Below are 23,628 nucleotides of genomic sequence, written 5' to 3' on the forward strand. Positions count from 1 at the left end.
AATGTGCCGACCAATTTTGAACGTTTAGATAATCTTCGTCTGCATTTACATTCATGGACAGAGGGACATGAATGTTCCAAGGACAGAGTGTTCCAAGTTTTCTGAGAGTGTGTTTTGCGCTTAGTTAAATCATTTGAAGTTTCTCAGAGGCAGCCTCTCTGGCTTGCCACCACCATTGAATGTTGGGAGGCTCAGATATCTGAGAATACGTAGTTGGACAGATCTTAGAAAGAATGTGGGTGACAGCCAAGGTTTGAAATTTTTATAGCAGTTCCTTGCTACTATGGTGGATGTGGATCTCAATAGTACCATGTAGGCAAAATGCTGTGGCAGACACAGATCTCACAGAAAACAGGAAGCAATAAAATGGCATTAAGTATATTTGCAAAATATTCTGCAGCCATAAATAAGAATTCGAAAAGACATTTGCTTTTAGACCAAACTAGATTTCTTGGCATTATGTACCTTTTTGGATGGGCAGCGCTTCCAGTGAGTCATTTGTTTGGTTGTTCAGAAAACATGGCTTTCGTGTTGGGATTTGGTAATGCAGGTGCTCCCAGGAGTTTTCTCTGATATAGACTGTATTTGCTTATAACATTTGAGTAGACTTTTGTGTCTTCAGATTTAATATCCTCCATGCTTATTCTCCTTGGTTTTGTTTTCATGAGACCTTAGCTACATGTTTGGGAAGTCAACTGGCTTGGTTTCACATTGAGATGCTTAAAGATATGCTTTGTTGGGTCTGGTCTTCCTATCTGTATTCCAAGACTGTGAATGTGGTGGGAAGACTTCTAAGATCCCTACCTCTTGGAATTCATATCCTTATGTAATCTTCTCCTCTTGAGTTTAGGCTGAACCTAGTGATTTGCTCCTAAACAATAGAATGACAGAGGTAATGGAATGCCGATGTCACTTCCATGATTAGGTTACTTCCATCTTGTTAGTACACCCTGTTGCCTTCTCGCCTTGCATGCTTTGATGAAGCAAGCTACCATGTTGCAGAGGCCCGTGTGGTAAGGAACTGTGGGTAACCTCCAGCTGACACCCAGTGAGGAACTGGGACCCTCATCCGAACAGCCACAAAGAACTGAAAACTGCCAACAATCACTCAGTAAGCTTGGAAGTGGATCTTTCCCCAGTCGAATCTTTCGATGAGACTTCAGTTCCTGGGCTGACAACTTGGTTGCAGCTTTCTGAGAGACAGTGAAGCAGAGGACCCAGCTGAGCTGTGCCCAGTTTCCTCCTCCACAGGAACTGTGAGATAATAAATGTGTGTTGTTTTAAGCTGCTGAATTTTAGGATAATTTGTTACACAGCAATAGATAGCTAATACAGTGGAGCAGAAACTAATCTCTTTCTGTCTTACTCCATAGACTTTCCATTTAGTTTACAGAAGAGAAGCAATGATTACTGGCATGTTATCATTGCATGTAGAGTGTCTGTGGATTTTGAAATTTTGATTGTGTTATCTGAAAACTGTGGTTGGTAGATTGCTATAGTTTAAAAAAGCTGCTGCTTTATTTTGGGTTCCAAGGGATCATGTTGGATGTATAGCAAGGCTGTGATACCAGAGAAACCTCTATCTGCAGCATTGACCTTCACTCCATTTTGGGATCTTGGGGTCAGGTAGTCAGTCTGAATAGATTCTGCTCACTGGTAGCACTTAAATAGATGGTGCCTTGATTCTGTTTTAGTATATCTCCGTTTAAATGAATGTAAACACAATTTGGTTTGTGTTTTATGAGATTAGTTGGTCCTCACGATGGTCTGGCATGAATATGTCATGTTTAGAGCCTTAAACATTAGTCTAAGAGCGCACAGAGAGTCGTACAGAAAACGCAACGCAACGCATGCAACTAGTTTCCTTGAGCACCCGACCAAGGTCAGTGGGTGGCCCTTATCTTATCTCATCAAGAAGGGAGAGTGTGAAAAAGTTGTCTATAAAAAAAAAATCTCATTTTAAACTTGAACTCAACAAACAAGATTTGGAGGCCTGAAAAGACCCTTCCCAAGAGAAATAGTGTACTGGCTTATGAGAGCCATTTGTTATATTTCCAGGAATTTTGGTAGCTTGAAATTGGTCATGGTGGGAGTATTTACAACGTGGAAATCAGCAAGTGCTACTCTCAGGGTCTTCTGCCCGCTTCGCCCCATCCCTGAAAGTCCATTTTCCAACACACCTCTAAATAAGTGCCATGAAATGTTTATCCACGGTACACTAGGAAGAGGCAAGTTAAAAACAGTGCAAGAATTATGATTCTGAATCCATTAACCAGTCATAGTTCATCAGATATTTTCATAACAGCATCTGGATAGATGTTTATCTGTTGCGCACTATGAAGAGTGCTTTACGTTGATTCACATTTAATTCTCACAACCACCTCATTTGTTCATTCATTCATCCATTCATCCATCCACCCATCCATTCTGTGAATACTTATTGAGGATCTGGTTTTGAGTAATGATAACTGATAAAATTTGACTTCACGGTGCTTATATTTTATTGGGGTGAAACAGATAGCAGTTTAATAGTTAAACAGAGAAGTATCATGAGAAAAAGAAGAGGATGAAGTACAAGTGAGCTGGGTGGGGTCAACTTCATATTGGATAGCCAGGGAGGGCTTTTTGAAGGGGGTGACATTGTGAATTTGAATGACAAGAAGGAACCAGCCATGTAAGGCTCTCAGAAAACTCCTGTTAGATGGAAAGGCCCATGCCTAGGAGGTAGGTGCTATTATTTTGCCCATTTTGCCTGGGGAAACTGAGGGACGAGTGACATCAAAAATCTTGCCCAGTGTCCCACAGCTAACAAGCTGGTATTTGAATTAAGCTGCCTCCAGTCTCCACTCTTAAACCATATCTTACATATATTCCTGTTCTAGAAGAATCTTTCTCAAAGTGTGCTCCACAGAACAAGCTGTTTTGTGGGATATTGTTATGTGTTATGACAGAAAAAGGGCTGCAGGGCTAAATGAACTGGGGAAAATGTTGAATTCCATAGAGCTTATCGAAGGGCTCTCAGACTCTCTCATATGCAAGTGTGCATTAGTTATTTGCAAGAAGGGGCTTGGGGAAGGCAGAGCCTTGCAGACTTACTTGATTTGCTTTTCTCTTGTTGCACTGATGTTCTTTCTAAAAACACTTTGGAAAAATGCTATGCTAGAAAAGAAAAATTGTGCTTTTAATTTGTGACCTACAAAATATGTAATAATATACAAATAGTTGTTTCCCATGGCCAATTAACTGGGTAATTTCCTCGATTAGTTATTCTAGAAAGTAAAGTTTCTTGTAAGCTGTTTCCATATTCTCTACCGGGTTTTAGACTGTTTGTTCTTCTGTCAGGGTATTTTTTTTTTTAGTGGAAAAATGTGGCTGACTGCTTTTGGTATTAAACCAGTAAGAATAACCCAGCTTGAATAAAGAAGTTGCCTGACCTCTGTTAATTTAAATGAATCTAAAACAGGATGTAAAATGTACTTGAGGTTTTAAGTTCAGAGTGTTCCTGATTCCTTTTTCATTTTGCACGATTCAGCCCAGTTGGAGCTGAATGGTGTAATGCTGGGGAATGGAGTGTTAGTGGTTTTATGATTAATTCTCAGGCAGAGGTGTTGGACCTCATATAAACCCCATCTCCTGGAATACTGGCTTTGTTTAGCCCATTGTTTCAGGAGATTGAGAATTGGCAGGAGTTGCACATGGGGAGGGTTTGGTTGCTTTAGTGTCTTGTTGTCTTTCGGTGGTCTGGAAAAGACTGAGGGTGAAACCTCTTCTTTGCCTGGCAGGAAAAAACAACAAAAAGATTATGATCTCAACTTATTTGGAAGACCAGAGCTACTGGCCAAGAACTACAACCGACAGGCTGATGTGAGCTGAAGTGTTGGCTAAAATGCAGGCATTGCTCACTAGTGTAGTCTGATGCTTCTTGATACAGGTTGATTTGATAAGACATTGTTTGATGTGGTAATAGTTTACCTTGTTCTCCAGCTTTTTCCGCAGAGGACATATTGTTCCCTATAAAGGTTTTAGTAATCAAGTACCCGAGGTACTACTGATCTCATTAAAGAAGAAGAGGGTTTTCATACCAGGATCCTCCTGTATTCACTCTCCTTAATGTTTTCTTGGCTGATGCTCAGAAGAGAGTCAGGAGTCTTTGGATTCATTGTCCTGTAAGATGTTTGAGGGGAAAGGATATATGTTCTGCTGCCATGCTTGTTGATCTTCTATGCTAATACCCTTGGGCAGCTTGCTATTCTTTGAAAGGAAGGGCAGAAAAACACTTAAGTCATTGGGAGCCGCAATTGCTACTCACCCTGGACAAGTAAAGCCCCCAGGATACTGGGCCTAGGCTTCCCTCCATGCTGTTGGGGGGCAGGGAGGAGGAGGGCAAGGCAACATGAATTCTTGGTCTCCTCGTTTACTTAGCCAAGTAAACTTGGACAACTTATCCAAGTTGTCCCTAGGCCAGCAGGAGATCCACCAAGGCAAAGTCTATGACCTAGAAGTTCTTGAGCTCATAAGCCTTTTACTGACAGCTCAGACTTCACCTGTATAATCAATCTTCACCCTAGTCCACCCTCTCTCAGTGCCAAATGGCCTTGTTCTCTTTAACACACACTTGTCTCCAATTTGGTTGGCTGAGCCATGATTTTGCTGCTGCAGTCATTTCTAAATCTGACTGTACAGATTATACATTCTATTTCTACCGAGAAAGCTTATCACAGAAAATATTCCCAAACACAAGTGACCATATAAACATAACATTTTATATCCTTTTTTTGCAAGAGTTTTTCCTATATATAATAGAACCTAACAACTGCTCCCTATTTTAATAAAGTAAGTTTTAACATAATCAGTACCTTCCATCAATATTCCCAGACTTCAAATATCGCCTGCAAGATGCTCAATATTTGAAAGAGTGAAAAAATAGTTTAAAAGTACCTTGAGAGTTGCTCCGTGGTTTATTTTGTCAATATTGGACAAGTTTATAATGATTGTACAGAGCCATATTCTGTTGTTTTCTCTCATTGCTCTGTGTTTGGAGTGGAGCAGTAGCTTTGAGGGTAAGCTTAACTGGAAGTTTTATCAAAATGTGTTGTACATCACTGGGCACATGTTGAGCATCCATGTACAAGGGTGCTGTGGGAGCATCCATGGCAAGCTTGTGGTCTTGTTCAGGGATTCAGTTGGGCAATAAGAGAAACAGCTCACACTTATGGAGGCTTATTCTCTCTCTCTTTTTTCTTGCCGTACGTGGGCCTCTCACTGTTGTGGCCTCTCCCGTTGCAGAGCACAGGCTCCAGACGCACAGGCTTAGCGGCCATGGCTCACAGGCCCAGCCGCTCCGCGGCATGTGGGATCTTCCCGGACCGGGGCACGAACCCGTGTCCCCTGCATCGGCAGGCGGACTCTCAACCACTGCTCCACCAGGGAAGCCCTGAGGCTTATTCTGTGTCAGGTGCTGTACTAAGTGAAAACTGTTGTCATCATCCCCATTACACAGATAATTGGGCACAAAGAGGTAAATAATTGTACCTCGTCACAGATCAAGCACTGGAGCCAAGATCAGAACCTGGGAAGTCTAGCTCCAGAGTTTACACTTGTCACCACTACACACTACTGCTTGTTGCAGTGGTGCAGTGAGAGGCCCTCGAATGGCACTTACATGCTGCGCAGCTTAGAGGTAGGAGAGCTGACAACTGGCTTCCTCCGTGATAAAGCTGGTCTTGAAAGGCAGGAAGAATTTCAACACGCAGATATGGTTGTAGAAGAGATAGTTGAGCCACATGTTAGAGGTGGGAACTGTGGTGGGTTTGGGGCATAGTGAGTTTGGAGCAGCTGAAACTCCACCTGTCAGGAGGGAAAGGAAATAAATCTCAACAAGTGGTTTGAGGTCAGGTCACTGAGGACTCTGAACACGTGATACAGGAAGTTGGTCTTTACTTGGTACTCTGGGCAGCCTTTGAAGGAATTTTCCCTGGAGAATGGCATGATCAGGAAAGATTGTCAGGTGCTAATTGATAGTAGATTGGATAGGAGAATAAGGGCATGGAGATAAGTTGGAAGGATACTGTTGTTGTTCAGGTGAACAAGAATCTGAATCTGGGTGGTGGCCAAGAAATTGAAGGGCAAGGTCATCCCCACCTGCAGGCAGGACTTTGACAGCTCAGGAGCTGAGTGCTAGGAGCTTTCAGGGGCAGCCAATCACTGTGGGCCCTGGTAGAGGCAGGTGGTGGGGCAAGGGGCAGGAGAGAACTGTCAGGAGGAGGAGCTGGGGTTGAGGAAAGACTGTGGATGTGTTGGGGTTGAGGAAAGACTGTGGATGTGTTGAGTTTGATGAAATCCTGGTGGAGCTGTCCAGCCAAGGGTGAGAATATGGCTGAGGAAATGACTGAGAAGTTCTGCCCAGATGCACAAGGCATTTCTGGCTATTGGTCACTTTTTATTGTGTTGTTTTCACACACACTTCATTATTTGTGACCACCAAGCTCCCAGTTTATATGATTGTTCTAAAGGCTGCCTTGTCACTTACTCTTACTATCATTTAGGAGGAGACCCTAGGAACTGCATACTTTTTCATGCTTCTTTTCTGAATAAGCACTTAATTTTGAATATGGTATCTTGAGATTACACGGACTTTTCATTGACTGATGCCTACTTGATACAGATTTCCTTTGCTCTCACTGAGTTCCATTTTCTCCAAGCATTTAATGCAGGATAGATCCCAATGAAGAATCTCTGCGGAAAAGCACTTTTTCTGGACTCTGCTAACAACACATCCAAAAACAGGATTTCATAACTTTCACCCTCACATTTCTGATGACATAGGGAATGTATTCATTTCTGTTTAGCAGCATTTGCCTTATCTTTAAATTCTAATACATTCTTTAAAGTTTAAACACTGCATGCTGATTTGAAATGGTCGAGGTTTTACCCCATATTGATTTTAATGAGTGTAATTGGTTGCTTTTTACAGTAACAAAGACTCATGGAGCCCCAGGGAGCCATTAGGCTCAAGGCATATTGCAACCTGTTGAGAAGAGAAAGTGGCAGGGTAAAGGGTGTTTGGGGAAGTGCCAGGGAGCGGGGAGAAGTCAGGAGGTTATGCTGGGAGAGACTCTAACAAGACTCTGTCCTCCTGCTCTACCTTGGGTGTGACGGCTTTTTGAAAACTACTCTTTTGGCAGCTGACCTAATTTATCATTGTCATCATTTGGTGAAACAGTGCACCACAAACAAAAGCTCAGTGGTGAGAAAGTACTCCAAGCACTGGTACTGCAGGTACTTGAGTGTGTTTCACGAGCTGCAGCAATGGGAAGTTGCTCACCTGTAACAGAGTCCTGCGTGTCTTGGATGGGGATATTAGCTAATACCGTACATGTGGAGAAAGCTTTGTACTTTATAGAACACATTGCATTTTAATGATTTCCTCTGATGCTCCTGGTAACCCTGTGAGGAAACTGAGGCTCAGAGAGATTAAGAAGTGATGACAGGTAACATTTACCAGGTACTCATGAGCTAATCACTTTTCGGGGAGTGCCGTGTAATCCTCCCAACAATACTCTAGGGTAGGAGGTGGTTTCCTGCCTCTCAGATGAGGAGGCTGAGGCCCAGAGAGTCTGGTCCCGGTTCTCAGAGCAAGTAGTGATGGATCTAAAATTCAAAATTGGGCCTGCTGGTTCCATGCATCTGTCCCTAACCACTTCTTGAAACGGCCAGGGATTTCAACCGGAAATCTCTGAACAGACAAAAGACGAGAATTCTGGTCTACTGACTTCTTGCTTAGGGATATTTTCTCTGTAAGTGCAAAAAGAGGAAAAAATGCAAAAGGCTCTTTTTTTTTTTTTTTTTCCTTGCCACGTCTTATCCGGGCCTGCTGAATTGGGGTTGGTAAGTCCATGAGGTCACCAAGCAGTGGAAGGTTAAACAGTGCCACATAGAAGGCAGCACCAGGGCTAGGCCTCCTCAGACCATGTGTGGCTCATTAAAATGAAGGTACTTGCTTAAAATATGAAGCATGGTACTGCATATATAGGCGTTCCATGAATTCCTAGAGAATAGGTGAATTTTTATAGCAGAGAATAAGGAAAAATTGGAGGTGCTTAGAGTCGGACCTTCTCCATTTCATCTGTTCAGTTAGCCTTCTTTTTCAACTTTTTTACTTCCTCATTACCTCATTGCCTAAAAGAAATACTTTGCCTTCTCAAAATGACTTTACTTTTTATCTAGTTTTTGTTGGGTATTGTGGGTTTCTTTCTTTGTCAATTGTGAGATATTAAAATTGTATTTATAACCTCCTAATATGTGCCCCATTTCATTGCTCTTCTAATTGGCCAAAATTTGGTAAAGCAAAATCTACTTTCCTAGCCACCTGGCTTGGTTGAAAGGGATAGCTTTATTTGTGTTTCCAGTTTGGCATATAGGTTGAAGGATGCCTTAAATGTTTTGGGCAGAGTGTTAAATAAGGCTATGAGAATGGTTGCTGGTTGATTCCTTTGAGTGGCTTATAGTTACAGCAGTTGTAAAGAATGAAATAAACCCTCCTTACTAAAGGAAAAATATAATTATATGAGTAGTTTGTAGAAAAAGGAAAAAGAAAGATAAGTGAGACACTAGAGTGAAAATTCTAAAGAGTCACTCACTGCTCACTTAGATTAAGAGTTGGCAAACTGTAGCCTGTGGGACAAATGTGGCCCACCACCTGTTTTTTTTTTTTTTTTTTTTAATGGCCTGGGAGCCAAGAGTGGTTTTTACCTTTTTAAATGGTTACATTTGAAATGGTTATGTAAGTACCTATGTAATATCCTCTATTTTGCCTGTGGCCCTCAAACCCTGAAATATTAACTACTTGACCCTTTAAGAAAGTGTGGAGATTCCTAATTTTCATGATAGGTAAATAGATTTTGAATCAAGAGATTTGGTAAAAAAACATACGGGCAATTAGTTATGTGCAGAGTATAAAAATCCTACTACTTTTATGTGTAACTTTTGAGTTTTTTAAAATGGGGAGACAATTTTTTCATCATTTCTGCACATTTTTCTTTTTTTATTAGATCAGTGATTTTAATCTCCAGAATTACAGCACATAGGGTATTGCCAGTTATCACAAAAGTCTGCAGCTCTTTCAGGAGTGGTGGGTGTTAGGAAGGTAACCTGTGTGGATTAAAAAGGGAGTCTGGGGATTCCATGGTGGCACAGTGGTTGAGAGTCCGCCTGCCGATGCATGGGACATGGGTTCGTGCCCCGGTCCGGGAAGATCCCACATGCTGCAGAGCGGCAGGGCCCGTGAGCCATGGCTGCTGAGCCTGTGCGTCCGGAGCCTGTGCTCCGCAACGGGAGAGGCCACAACAGTGAGAGGCCCGCGTACAGCAAAAAAAAAAAAAAAAAAAAAAAAAAAAGGGACTCTGTGAAGTATTCAGTAACCTAGAAAGTACCAGAGAAATGGAGGTTGCCATTAAAACTCTGATAGATTTAGGAATTATGACCTAATTAAAGCACAGGGTTCCAACTCGTCCTTCTCTTATGTTTTTTTTTTTTTTTTTTTTTTTTTTGCGGTACGCGGGCCTCTCACTGTTGTGGTCTCTCCCGTTGCGGAGCACAGGCTCCGGACGTGCAGGCTCAGCGGCCATGGCTCACGGGCCCAGCCGCTCCGTGGCATGTGGGATCTTCCCAGACCGGGGCACGAACCCGTGTCCCCTGCATCGGCAGGCGGACTCCCAACCACTGCGCCACCAGGGAAGCCCTCTTATGTTTTTAAAAATAGTGTTTATTGATACTTTTTAGGCTTATGCAGTTAGTGCTTTAAAAATCTGTGGCTGCTTTGAAGGAACTAGCATGAAAAAGAAAGTGGCCGTGTGTATACAGTTGTGTTAAAAAATATTTACTTATTGTAATTGTTGGCGTGCCATAGAATTGCTAGGTTTTCCTATGGGAAGTACTCTTATTTAGGTAAAGCTAGGACCTGGTCAGGATGACAGCTGAGCAATCCCCTTACCACTGGCTGTCCTTCCTTCAGCCCCCAAGGCAGTCAGATCTCTTTTGGTGACATGTGGTTGTATGAGTTGGGTTGCCAGTTGTTAGAGCATTTTTAGTGTTGGGGGAAGACCCTGCCTATTGATGTAATTTTGCTTTGTCGGTATGGGCCAGGGTTTCTCAATCTTGGCACTATTGACATGGGGGCAGGATAAATTCTTTGTTGTGGGGACTGTCCTGTGCATTGTAGGATGTTCAACAGTATTCTGGGCCCCTACCCACTAGAGGCAAGTAGTACCTTTGCCCTTCCCTCAGTTGTGACAATTAAAAACATCCCCAGACATTGCAAAATATCCTCCAGGGACCAAAATCACCCAGGTTGTGAACTCTGGTGTAGAGTGATTGACAAATCCTTCTGGTGGTTGGCCTGTGGACATGGCAAATATAGTAATTCCCAGCCCCATGTGCTTGAAACTCTGTTTTACTAAGGAAGGGCAACCCAGATCAAGATACTTCTTGACCCAAAGACTGACCACAGGGGATACAACTAGGAAACAGATGTGCTGAGGGGAGGTGGGGGTTTAAGCCTGAAAAAAAAACAAAAGTGCGATGTGTGTGTGTGTGTGTGTGTGTGTGTGTGTGTGTGTGTGTGAAAGAGAGAGAGAGAGAGAGAGAGGCTTTCTCCGACTTCCCCCCGCTCCTTTCCTCTCAGAAAAGGTAGCAAAGAAATCTAAGGGAGGGGTTTTGATCTGAGATACCACATGGGAAGGTTGGGACTTTGTGAGAATAAGAGACATTTATTCTCAGGAGGTAATACTAATGGATCCGAGAAGACACGTGACCTGACTTTTTGACTACTGGACTCTCACTATTAATTGGCAGTTTTATTTTTATTTATTTGTTTGTTTATTTAACATCTTTATTGGAGTATAATTGCTTTACAATGGTGTGTTAGTTTCTGCTGTATAACAAAGTGAATCAGCTATACATATACATATATCCTCATATCCCCTCCCTCTTGCGTCTCCCTTCCACCCTCCCTATCCCACCCCTCTAGGTGGGCACAAAGCACCAAGCTGATCTCCCTGTGCTATGCAGCTGCTTCCCACTAGCTAGCTATTTTACATTTGGTAGTGTATATGTGTCAATGCTAGCAGTTTTATTTTACAATAAATGTTGTCGTCCTTGCTTTCCCCTAAATGGCCTTTGAGTCTCCCTTTCTGTTTTTTAAATAAACATTTCTCTGCATGAACCACTATCCCCCCTCCCCCAACCCCAGCTCCACCAAACTTCAGAACAATTTTGGAGTGTGGTGATTTTATCATGTGGAAATGTAGTACAGATGTTCAGAATTACCTTTTCTTTCTCTTTAAAACATCATGACCACACATGCTTTGCTCTAAGTACTATTTAGCATTTTTATTATTACTATTAAAAAAATCTTGCCTCAGGCAGAGTCCCAGTGAATCTCAAGTAAAGGCAAATATTAAAATAGAAGTAAGTATTTATGCACATCACACTAAAAATCTGAACTCAAATTTGGCTTTTTATGCAACTGAAACTTTTATTTTTTGACCCACTTAACCAAGTCCTCTAGTTTTACCCCTTTTCCTGACTCTAAAACTTTGAGTTCAGACTATAGGATTTTGTTGACCATCCTTCCCCCTTCTACCAGTTGTCTGTAGACTTGAGTTTTTCTCTTTATCCTGCATATATTTTTGAACTCAGCCTGATCACCTAATGAAATTTGTTGGGAGGACTTGGACTGCCAGCATGAATTAATTAGCGCATGTTTTTAAAGCTTATTAATGGAGGGAAGTTTTCTTCTCACAGACAGTCCCTCAGATGCATACAGCACTTAAACAGCCGAGTTTCTGCTGGGGCCAGTAGTCATATACAGAGGAAATGCTGATCAACACCCAACACATCCCCCACTCAGAAACCTATTGATGGAGATTAGCTGCTGTTCCAACCTTAACTTCTTGTGGGTTCATTGATGCCACTTTCTTTTTATATTTCTTGGCCAGACTTAAATGTACTTCTCCAAATAGTTGTTAAAAAGGAAACATTTCTGTTTAATCACTTGAACCCGGAATTGAGAGCTCTCTCCTCACTATGTATACTTTTTAGTTGCTGGAAATTAATCCTGGTTTAGACAAATGATCTTCTTTAAGGCAGTGCTTTTTCCATGCACATCCAAATAGAAATGCATTGCAAAGTGATTTCCTTTTAAAGGACAGTGGAGATATTTGTTGTTTTGGCAGGGTCCATACAGCAAGGAAGAGGCAAAACCTGATTGTGCCTTAGATAGTAGAAATAATACCCACTTAGTGTGAGTATTCCACCCTACCTTCATGATACCCAACGGTGTTCCTGCCAACAGGTTTTTTTTGCAGTACTTTCATGATGCATGTCAAGGTTTAGACGATTTTAAAGACTCACGTTTTAGTTGCTTTAGAAGACAGAATGTTGCATAATTGTCCTTGCCAATTCCTCACTGGAAACACCGTAAAAACCTGCCAGGTCCTAACCTCAGTAGGTATCCTCAGGATGCTTTTTGAGCAACTGTTACAGATAGAGTGATCATGGGAGTTTAGTGGAGACTTGAGGATGCTTGTGCCGAGTGGGGACTGTGACATGGGATGACACAGGATTCTCCAGAGGACATGAAACCTTTTTGGAAAATATGTTCTCTATTACCTCTTTTCTAGGCTGTGGTTATCTTTACATGCTGGCTCCTTGCTTTGTTGCCTTACAGACACAAATGTGTTACTTCTTGCACAGAGAACTCAAGGAGAATGGTCCCAAATGACCACATTTCCTGAAATCACAGCAGCCTTCCAAGGAACTTGTGTGGCATTGACTTTCTGAGGGTTATCACGGGGAAAGAGAAAGGTTCAAGGAATCTCATCTTGGGAGGTCCTGGCAGGGTGTTAATGGCATTAATCATCATGGCTCCTCACCAACAGTTCCTCACCACCACTGTTAAATGGAAGGCTGTCTGGGTGCCAGCCCAGAGCTCAGTGCTATACTAAGCTACTCCTCAGTGCAACCCTATGAGGTGTGGGTGCTGGGCAGCTAAGTAACTTGCCTAAGACCTCACTGGGGACTTGACCTCAGAAATGAGAATCATTGTATCATCTACTCTGTAGAAAGTCAAGGTAACTTCCAGTCATTTCTTCCCATTCAGTTCCTCTCCTTCTCTCTGATTGGTTTTCTTTGAAACTTGCCATTTCCATTTAGGTTTCTCATCTGGTTTCTATTATGACTTCATTTAAAATCTTATCCTGTCTCTTCATATGTTGATTTCTTTCTCTTTTATTTTAAGCTCACTCCTTTTCTTGCCTTTCTGTTTCCGCTCTGCCATTGTTTTATGGGGTTAATTGTGTTGTCTTCTCCCAAGTAGCAGTGCTGGGCTTTTGCAAGAGACCTAAGAATGCTAGTGAAACTTACAGGAGACTTCTGGCAGGCCGAATTTTAATTTAATCAGCAGTTTTCTCTGCCTTCTACAAAACCTTTTCATCCACCTCTGAGTTTATTCTTTGGTTTCCAATGAAATGCCTATGCAAAACACTTTTCCACAGGGCTTGGCTCAACAAATGCCATTTATGTTTCCTTGAGGAAAGGTGAGGAGGGGATAAGTAAGAGTTACCTTCACATCAGTTGGTTTCCTTGTAAAGCAAGTCTATGCTCCCTTTACAAAACATAGATTTGTTTCTTAAGAATCAGACCTTGCCTGGTGGCATTTTATAGGTCACTTGTTTGGGCACAGGTGTTTGTACTGAGCTGGGCAGACTCAAGAGTGACCTTTGCTTCACCATCCTGGTTTCACTTTGTAATCGCTTCAGAATGTTACAGAGTGGATTATATTGTATGGTAAATAGCTGCTTTGAATACCTTGAATAAATTAACTTGAATGTAATACATGTGATACATGAATTACATGTAATGACGGGCACATACTAGGTGCTCAATAAATGTTAGCTTACCATTCTTTTTATTTTTTCTTTTTATTGAAGTTTTGTTGATTTACAGTGTTGTGCCAGTCTCTGCTGTATAGCAAAGTGACTCAATTATACACATATATACATTCTTTTTAAATATTATTTTCATTATCATTTATCATAGGATATTTAGGATAGTTCCCTGTGCTATACATTGGGACTTGTTGTTTATCCATTCTAAATGTAATAGTTTGCATCTACCAACCCCAAATTCCTAGTCCATCCCTCTCCCTCCCCCCACCCCTTGGCAACCACAAATCTGTTCTCTGTGTCTATGAGTCTGTTTCTGTTTTGTAGATAGGTTTGTTTGTGCCCTATTTTAGATCTACATGTAAGTGATATATGGTATTTGTCTTTCTTTTTCTGACTTGTTTCACTTAGTGTGATAATCTCTAGTTGCATCCATGTTGCTGCGAATGGCATTATTTCATTCTTTTTTACGGCTGAGTAGTATTCCATTGTATATATGTACCACATCTTTATCCATTCCTCTATCAGTGGACATTTAGGTCATTTCCATGTTTTGGCTATTGTGAACAGTGCTGCTATGAACACAGGGGTGCATGTGTCTTTTTTTTTTTTTTTTTGCGGTACGCGGGCCTCTCACTGTTGTGGCCTCTCCCGTTGCGGAGCACAGGCTCTGGACGCACAGGCTCAGCGGCCATGGCTCACGGGCCCAGCCGCTCCGCAGCATGTGGGATCCCCCCGGACCGGGGCACGAACCCGTGTCCCCTGCATCGGCAGGTGGACTCTCAACCACTGCGCCACCAGGGAAGCCCGCATGTGTCTTTTTGAATTATGGTTTTGTCCGGGTATATTCCCAGGAGTGGGATTGCTGGATCATATCATAATTCTACTTTCGGTTTTCTGAGGAACCTCCATACTGTTTTCCATAGTGGCTGTACCAACTTACATTACCCCCAACAGTGTAGGAGGGTTCCCTTTTCTCTACACCCTCTCCAGCATTTGTTATTTGTAGACTTTTTGATGATGGCCATTCTGACTGGTGTGAGGTGATACCTCATTGTAGTTTTGGTTTATATTTCTCTAATAATTAGTGATCTTGAGTATCTTTTCATGTGACTACTGGCCATCTGCATGTCATTTCTTTGAGTTTTGCAGCTTCTAGAGGCCAGCTGCAGTCCTTGGCTTGTGGCCCCTTCCTCCATCTTCAAGCATTTTCCCTCCATCTTCAGATCTCTCTTTCTATGACTTCTGCTTCTGTTGTCATGTTTCCTTCCCTGTAACTCTGATCCCCCTCTTACAAGGACCATTGTGATTACATTGGACCCACCCGGATAATCTAGGATGATTTTTTCATCTCAAGATTCTTAATCCTATCTGCAAAGTCCCTCTTGCCATGCAAGGTAAAATATGCACAGGTTTTGGAGATTAAGGCTTTGCCTTCTTTGAGGGGGGACAGTATTCAGCCTACCATACCCCCTGTATCCAATGTATCACTAAGTCCTGTTTACTGTCTCTACAGACTCTTGGATCTGCCCATGTTTTTTCATTTTCATCGCTCTTACCTTTGGCCTGGTGTTCTTAACTAGTTTCCCAGCGCTGTACCTCATAATTCTTCACACTTGTTAGGGTCATCTTTGAAAAATGCTTATCTGTCCTTTCAGAACCCTCGGTTGCTGGGAGGAGAAAGTACAAACTCCTGAGCCAGGCTCACAAGGCCTTGCTTTTCCAGTCTTAAGTCCTATTCCTTCTTTCTCCTCAACCTCCCAATCACCTCAGACTCTGGCTTTGCTCCACAACCAGCCTCTGGGCTCTGTCCCTATGTTCGTGTGTCTCTCCTACTGTCTGCGGACACTGGGGACACCCTTACTCCTCCATCTTCACTTGACCAATTTTTATTTATCCTACATTATTCAGCCTACGTATTACCTTCTCTAGAAGTCCTCAATTTCACTCCCTTACACTCTAGACTGAATTAGGGTCCCTGCCTGTGCAGGTATTTCTCAGAGAAATTATTAAATATCAATTTACTGTGAATATCCAAGGGAAGAACCCTCTCAACTTCACTGGTGCATCCACGGGACCTAGTACTGTCCTTGGTAGATGATAAGAACCCTATAAATATTTGTGGATTGACTTTGGCGTGAGGCTGCATTGGAGTTCTTTTGTGGAGGACTAACTTTTTAGTTTGAACTACTTCTGGACTTACAAAAAGTTTGCAAAAATAGTGCAGAGTTTTCATAAGTCCCTCACCCAGCCTACCCCAATGTTAATATCTTACCTAACTTGAATATAAGTATTAGAACCATGAAATTAATGTTTCTGCCTGGTCTGGCACAATACTATTAACCAATCTAAGTACCCTATTTAAACTTCACATTTTTCTACCAATGGCCTTTTATGGATCCCACGTTGCATATAGCTGTTATTTCTCCTCGGTCTCCTCCAGTGTGTAACAGTTCCTTAGTTTTTCTTTGTCTTTCATGATCTTGGTACCCTTGAAGAATATTGACCAGTTATTTTGCTGAGTTTCCCTCAGTTCAGGTTCTTCTGATGTCTTCTTATGATTGGACTGAGGTTTTATATGTGCCTGGCAATAACACTACAGAAATGGTGCCATGTCCTTCTCAGTGCATTGGATCTTGGTGCTCATGATGTTGCTGTGCCTTATTACTGCTGATTATACCAGTCTGAGCTCTGCTTTGGGATCCTGGCATATTAAGTGGTCTGTGGTCATTGTCATCAACATGGCTGACATTTATTAATCACCTGTTGTATGTGTCAGGCACTGCTCTGAGCACTTTAGTTGGAGGAACTCACTTAATCCTCACAAGAACCTAGTGGAATAGAGCCTATTAATCTCCCCTTGTTACAGATGAAGAAATGGAGTCATAGGGAAGTGGATTACCCTGTCCAGAGCCTTATAGGGAGTCACAGTCAGGATGGACTCAAGGCCCATGCTCTTAACCCTCAGATGACACTGTCTCCTTTGTGTGTGTGAGAGAACCAGGGGGTGCTGTTAGTGCAGCATTCGGGGTCACAAAGGCTTCTTATGGGGCAGTTATAACCCACACTCTTTCTACAACTGGCCCCCATACTGGTCCCCTTAGTCCTGCACCCGCCAATTAGGAGCTAGCTTTGAAAGTCCAGGAGGCTGTTTGTGGAGTGGAATTGAAGTGATGACAGTGGGAGCAGACCGGAAATAGAAGGGAATGCCTTGAAACAGGAACCACATTGTATGGTAGCTAAGAATGTGAAGATGAAGAGGGTGGAGATATCAGAGAACGCTGGAGTTTTCAGCTTGGGTGACAGGGTCACTGATAATGTTTATGACCGTCATGAGGGAGGCAGGGTTTTGGGAGGGGAAGATTAGTTTGACCTTTGAAAATACATGTTTGCCTCTCAAGGCAGAAGACTGGGCTGTTCATGTGGATTTGGGATCATTTGTAAGAGGAAGGGAAGAGCCCTTGTAAAGGGAGGAGGGCCCAAAGGCATATCTGGGGCATATCTGTGTTCAGGACCTAGAAGGAGGAAGGGAAGCAGTGAAAACAAAAACTGAGAAAGGATTATTTAGAAAGGAGGGAGAACCCAGAAAGCTGAGTGTTCAAGGATAGAGAGTTCATTGATTCATTCATTCATTGATTCAGTCAGTCATTTTATTGAGAGTCTTCTACTCTAAACTATGTTTTGAGGGGGACACTGAGATGACAAAGACCCTGTTATGGTAGCTGTGTTAGTGTGGGACCTTCAGGCTAGGTCCCTAGGGATGAGGAAAAGTTCATTGATAAGGTAGGAAAGACAGAAGGATTTGTATAGCCTGGGGGCTTGATATGTTAGCACACGTGTCCTATGTTAGATGCCCACTCCCCCCAAAACTGTATGAATTTAACTGAACCTTAACTTACCCCTAAATTGTATTCAAATGTACAATCTTCCTAAAGTATATGCTATAAGCAAACAAATGACACTTGAAGATTCTCTTAACACCACAATAAGGCATGGTTACTTCAGTTAAAAAAAAAAAATTAAAATTGAACTAGTTTTTTGGTATTATGAACAGTGAAGATTCAGATGAATGACTGGTTTCTTTACTGACTTGGGAATTGGGTGGATGCTGGGTGCAAAGCACTGCAGTATCCCAGCACATTATTGATGGTAAATAGCAATAGCTAAGGCTGAATAATAAAAGATGGTTTCATGTGATCCTTGTCAACAGGGTAAATGTTTGTGCTGCCAGAACAGGAAATTATAAAATTTGCATCTAAAAATAATCCTATCCTTTGCCTTTTCAATTGTGACCTCCAGTGCAAAGAAATAAGGATCTCACAGAAACTCTGAGCAGTGTGTGAAACCCTTCTTTGTAATCAACTGATTTGATTTTCTTCAGTATAATGGCAGAATATTTGTGAGGAAATTAAACTTCATCATACTCTAGACATTGCTTGCACTTCTGTCGGGCTTTCAGGAGAATTTTTGAAATACTAGAGCTACCTTTGACCCCAGTGCAAGTTTGCAAAACTGCAGCAGCTTTGGAAGAAGTTTAAATGAACTTGGGGCCTCTAGAGCAAGATTTCTCAACTGTGTCACTGTGACATTCTGAGCTAGATAACATATTGTTGGGAGTGAAGGGCTGTCCTGTGTGTTGTAGGATGTTTAGCAACATTCCTGACCTCCACCTGCAAGATCCAGTAGTACCACCACCCCTAGTTATGACAGTCAAGTGTCTCTAGACATTGCCAGATGTCCCTCAGCGGGGCGGGGCCCAAAATTGTCCACAGATGAGAACCACTGGTCAAAGCTCACTACTCAAAATGTGGTTCAACAACCATCAGATCATGGGCATCTTCTGGGAGCTTGTTAGAAATGCAGCATCTCAGGCTCCCCTCAGGCCTCTGGAGTCAGAACCTTCATTAACAAGATGTGCAGGGGAAGGTTTGAGCACATGAAGGTTTGAGAAGTGCTGACCTAAAGCTCTGCCCAGGTCAGTGTGGTGTAGCAGAAAGGCAAGAGCTTTGGAGCCAGCTAAGGCTTATCATTAGCTGTGTAACCTCAGGCAAGTTGTCCAACCTCCCTGTGACTCAGATTCCTCCTCTGTAAAATGGGACTAAGAAAACCTCTGTGCTCTGAGAATAAAATGGGGGAATCCAGGTGAGGCAGCAAAAGAGGCAGCTGGCCCTTATTAGGATCTTAATTGGGCTGGTTTCCTTCCCTCTCTTTATAAAGCTGTTTTACTTGGCCTTGCTGCTGCTGCATTCACTGTTACTTGTAGTGATGATTTAAGAGGGGGAAGAAAAGCAGTATGTCTAAGTGCTCCACAAGTAGAGCAGGCCATAAAAAATCTTGTTTACAGATTTTTATTTTTGAATAATTATCTACTTTCTTTAAGCTGTGGCTTTTGTGATCTGGTCTTCTCATTGCTTGGGAAACTGGGATTCCATTTCTGGAAAACCCATTATTTTGGGTGTTGTGAACTATTAATGGTCTCATTTAGAGGCCGGAATCTAAAGGTGGGAAAGTTGAAGCTGATGGCAGCTAAATGTAAACTGTTTAAAAAGAAGAAGAAGCTCACGTGGTAAATTTGATTCCTGTGCTATAGCAAGTGGATTTTGAAAAGGGGCAGTTGTTTTTATTACCATTAGTAAAATCTTTGGTTATGCAAGATACGAATGCACATTTTTGCCTTGGGAATAAACTGATTGCTCTGAGACTCCTAATTTTCCCCTTTTCCTCTTTCTCCCACCATGACATTGCCTTGATATAAAAGCATATATTTTAAAATTTCTTATCCTTATGTATATAATAGCTGTTTTCACGGCTTTGAGCCAGTAGTCTAATCTGACATAGATGATTCTTTTTTTTTGCAAAATGCATTAAAAATAACATATAATACAGGTACATATATGCACGTGTGCAAATCACACACCCAAACAAACAATATAAGAATCTGACTTGTCAGGACAATTTTTAGGCAAATCACAAGTAACTAGTTTATTACAGCTGTGATGCTATGAAGATGAAGGGACATTGACCAGAACCAATGTACAGTTGTGTAGATTGGGCACTGCACAACTCTGAATGTGCTGTATCATGGACATCATAGATTTGTGTAAATATTATGACAGTTTGTCAGAAGATGGTAACACAGTCCCTTGTTCCAAAAAAATCATTATATTGCAACAGTTTTCCGGCACATGGAAGTAAAATGTCCTGAGGAAGGTGCTTTCTTTTCTAATTTTCACAAAGGAGCCATATGGGCTAGTGGCAACCTTGCAATCTCACTTTTGTTTGGAAGCTCCTACTATGGTATGAAAAGCAATACAGATTATCATCCCAGAAGTCATACTGTGGCTGAGAGCCACAGGAAAAGTATAATTTGTTTAATTTTCCCATTCCATGAATATGAAAAATGAATCCTCCATAAAAGTGGTCCTTGAATACTACTTTCATCTTGAAGCTATTGCTAATGTCTGTGTGTATGTTGCCATCCTTTTCAAGTGAAGGAGAAATAATTTAAGAAGTAGAAGAAGTTTGCCCATGTAAGTCCAGCAGTGAAAAGTCAGGTTATACTGAAGAATCGAATCAGCTCAGATTAGTTGAAGATCAGCTGACACCCTGAAGGAAGGTGGGTGACAGGTGGTTAAGCTGGAGAGATGGGGGTGGCGATAGTCTTCTTATACGTGAGACTATACCTAGTGTATATTCTTCCTTAAGGCTTTGCCTCTTGGGCTAGAGGGCTATTCATGCAACTTAGTATTGGTCATGTAAGCATTTTTGGTTTAGTTAGTGTCATACTTTGAGTTGACACATTTGACACATGTTCCTGTAGTTATCCCACTTTTACTTCCATTTCTTTCTAGAGATAGTCTGCAGTTTGACATGGAATTGCATTGGAACAGCCACTGAGGAGGGGAAAAGGTCTCTCTCAACTCGGCCTTTTTAGATGCAGCAGTGTTGGTGGTGCAGATGACAGGGACTCCTCTAGGTGGGCAGAGCAGGAAAGAGAGAATGCAATTACTGACAGGGAACCAGGTGGAGGAAAATCGTTTTTGTTCAAGTGGTAAACTTCTGGAGTTATTTTTCTTGGGTCTGGATGTGCCCAAATTGGTCATTTTGACTGAAATGCAAAGAGGGATCTCACATGTATTTTGGGGGGGTGATGTCATGTTAATGGTTGTGACTGAATTCTCAACTGTGAGCATAAATTGTGAGGTACAGGGGAAACAATTTGTTCTTAATAATAGTTAAGGTCATGAAATTTGCAAATAATGTGTTAAAACTAAAATATTAAGATATAATAATGATAGAAATAATAGATGCAATGTTAGATAGCGTATATAATAGAAAGCTTAGTTTGGGTCCATAATCTCACTTAATTCTCACATAATTCCCTGATGAAAGTTCTGTTATTATCTTTCTTATAGTTGTAGAAACTGAGGCTTAGAGAGATTAACACTGCCATGAAGTGGAGAGAGTGGGATTTGAACCCAAGCCTGACCAACAGACTCCCACTCACAGTTATGCTTCCCTGAGCTAATAAGATAAGGGGTTGTGCATAACCACATCTCTGGACCCTGCCTTGGGGGGGTGTGAATATCACAGTTCCTGTGTAGAATGACTGACTATCCCAGTTTCCTGGGAGTAAGGGGAGTCGCAGGACATGGGACTTTCAGTTTAAAAACTGGAATAGTGCTGGGCAAATCGGAAAGAGCTGGTCACCCTATTCCTGCATGCATTGGTAAGGACGAGGTAAGGATAAGATGGAAACCACTGAATTGCTTCATCCTCGTTGGAATTGTTATGTGTATTCTGGATGGTTTGGATGAGGGTGTGGTTTTCCATTAAACTTTTTCAGGATATAAAGAACATGTGTGAAGATGCAGGGCTGGCCTTGTAGGCAGCTCATCAGCCAGGATCCTTGGGGTCTTTCTAGAAGCAGGTGAAGAAGTTGTAAATAAATACATAAATAAATAGCCTGCCTTGATGGTGGGGAAACACATTTACTGTACCTCAGATTTGGCCACGATGGTCACATTGCAGCCAGATGTCTAAGTCCTGTTTTCCACTAAACTGAGGGGTCTTAGTAATTTGGTGCTAGGGATTGGGGCTGGGGGTTCATACCCTCACACAACCCTGCCCTGAATTTGGGCTGTTTTTCTTCCATTACAGGAGTTTAGAAACTAGAATTTAACGTTTAACTACCATTCACATTTTGTCCTGGAGAAAATAAAAATAAATATGCTTATTCTAAAATGTAAATTTGCTACTTGGAAGTGTCTACTCCCTTGAGGAAGTTATTCAGGTTTGATCATCTCCTACTGGAAGATCTGCTTGTCGGCCTGGCAGTTGTACAAGGAGAATTTATTTGGTTCCTTTTTTGTAAAAATAAGAATGATTTGTCTTTTTTTTTAAAGGTATTCTTGTACCTTCATTGGAAACTTGGAAATTTGTTTTTTAGCAATTGATAGCTTGCCTATGTGGTCACACAATTTTTCGTCTATTCCCCCCCTGCCCCCCCATTAAACAGTTTGGGTGTGGGGAGGAGATATCCATGTCTCTTCAGGACATCTGCTGTTTGTTGTTGTAGCTGACTTTGGAATGTTGTCCTTGGAACAGCTTCTGATGTGGAGTATCCTTTGCAGTGCTCCATTAACTGATGGTACGGGAGAAAGGAGGTTTTCTTATAAGACTGTTCCCCAAGTGACCAGAGCCTCGCCCTTTACATGTCAACACTTCAAAAAATGATTAACCACTTTGAGGGAAATCTTTATAAATTACAGCTATTTGAATACTTCCTGGCTTTCTTACACACAATGTGTCTTGGACATATTGAAGCCTTTTTTTTTTTTTTTTCATAGCTCGGGGTCAAGATGAGCATTATCTATTATTACTCTTTCCTGTGAAGGGGTGGGTCCCTTTGGATGGTCTTGGGAATAGAGGGTTATCTGCCTCTTTCCTAAGTGGTCTCAGATGATGTCCTTTAATATCCACTGTTGCTGTTTTTTTTTTCCTTGTACTTCCTATGCTGCTAGAAATCACCTATTCTTGTTGATGGTGTCTCTAGCACTTCTTTGATGTGTTAATTCTGTTTAGATTGGGAATTAGATTGCCAAGCTTTTTAGAATTGTGTAGAGTAACTAGGGTTTGAACAGACTCACCAAGAGTAAATTGAGTGTAACAGAATTTTATTCAAGCTATTTGGATATTACATGTTTATAATGTTAGCCAAAGTACTTGTATTTATGAAATTTCCTTTTAATTATGGATAAGGAATTTTTTTTAATCTAATGCTTTAACCTCCTATTTACATGTTTATGCTCAACCAAACTGGGTGTAACTAGAAAAAAGGAATGACATCACATTTCGTAACCAAATTTGGAGAAGCCCCAAAGCAGGTTAAAATTCCTATTTCTTAATACCTTGTGGAAGTCAGCTGAGCATAGTGTTGAAAGGTCTGGGAGAAGGCAGGTGAAATTAGAACTTTTAAAGCCATATGTTTCCCTCAGCCTGTTTTGTTAGACTGTGACAGTAAATTTTACCGAACTGCCAGCCTGTTTCGGTCTTTTAATATTTGTTTGAAATTTAAAAGTGATTAGACTTGCTTTGGATTAAGTGAGAACATTAAGCCACTTATACCAGTTAGACTTAGTATAATATAAAATATTAAAAGCTGTTTTAGTTTGTGCATTACAAA

At 41.6% G+C, this 23,628-nt stretch overlaps 1 protein-coding gene across 5 annotated transcripts in view; it reads left to right on the forward strand.

Moving 5' to 3' along the window:
- ERC2 (ELKS/RAB6-interacting/CAST family member 2) overlaps positions 1-23,628 on the forward strand; it is a 962,057-nt gene that overhangs the window by 162,178 nt on the left and 776,251 nt on the right. The window lies entirely within an intron of this gene.

This window comes from Orcinus orca, chromosome 10, assembly GCF_937001465.1.
Source record: "Orcinus orca chromosome 10, mOrcOrc1.1, whole genome shotgun sequence".
NCBI classification, from domain to species: Eukaryota; Metazoa; Chordata; class Mammalia; order Artiodactyla; family Delphinidae; genus Orcinus; species Orcinus orca.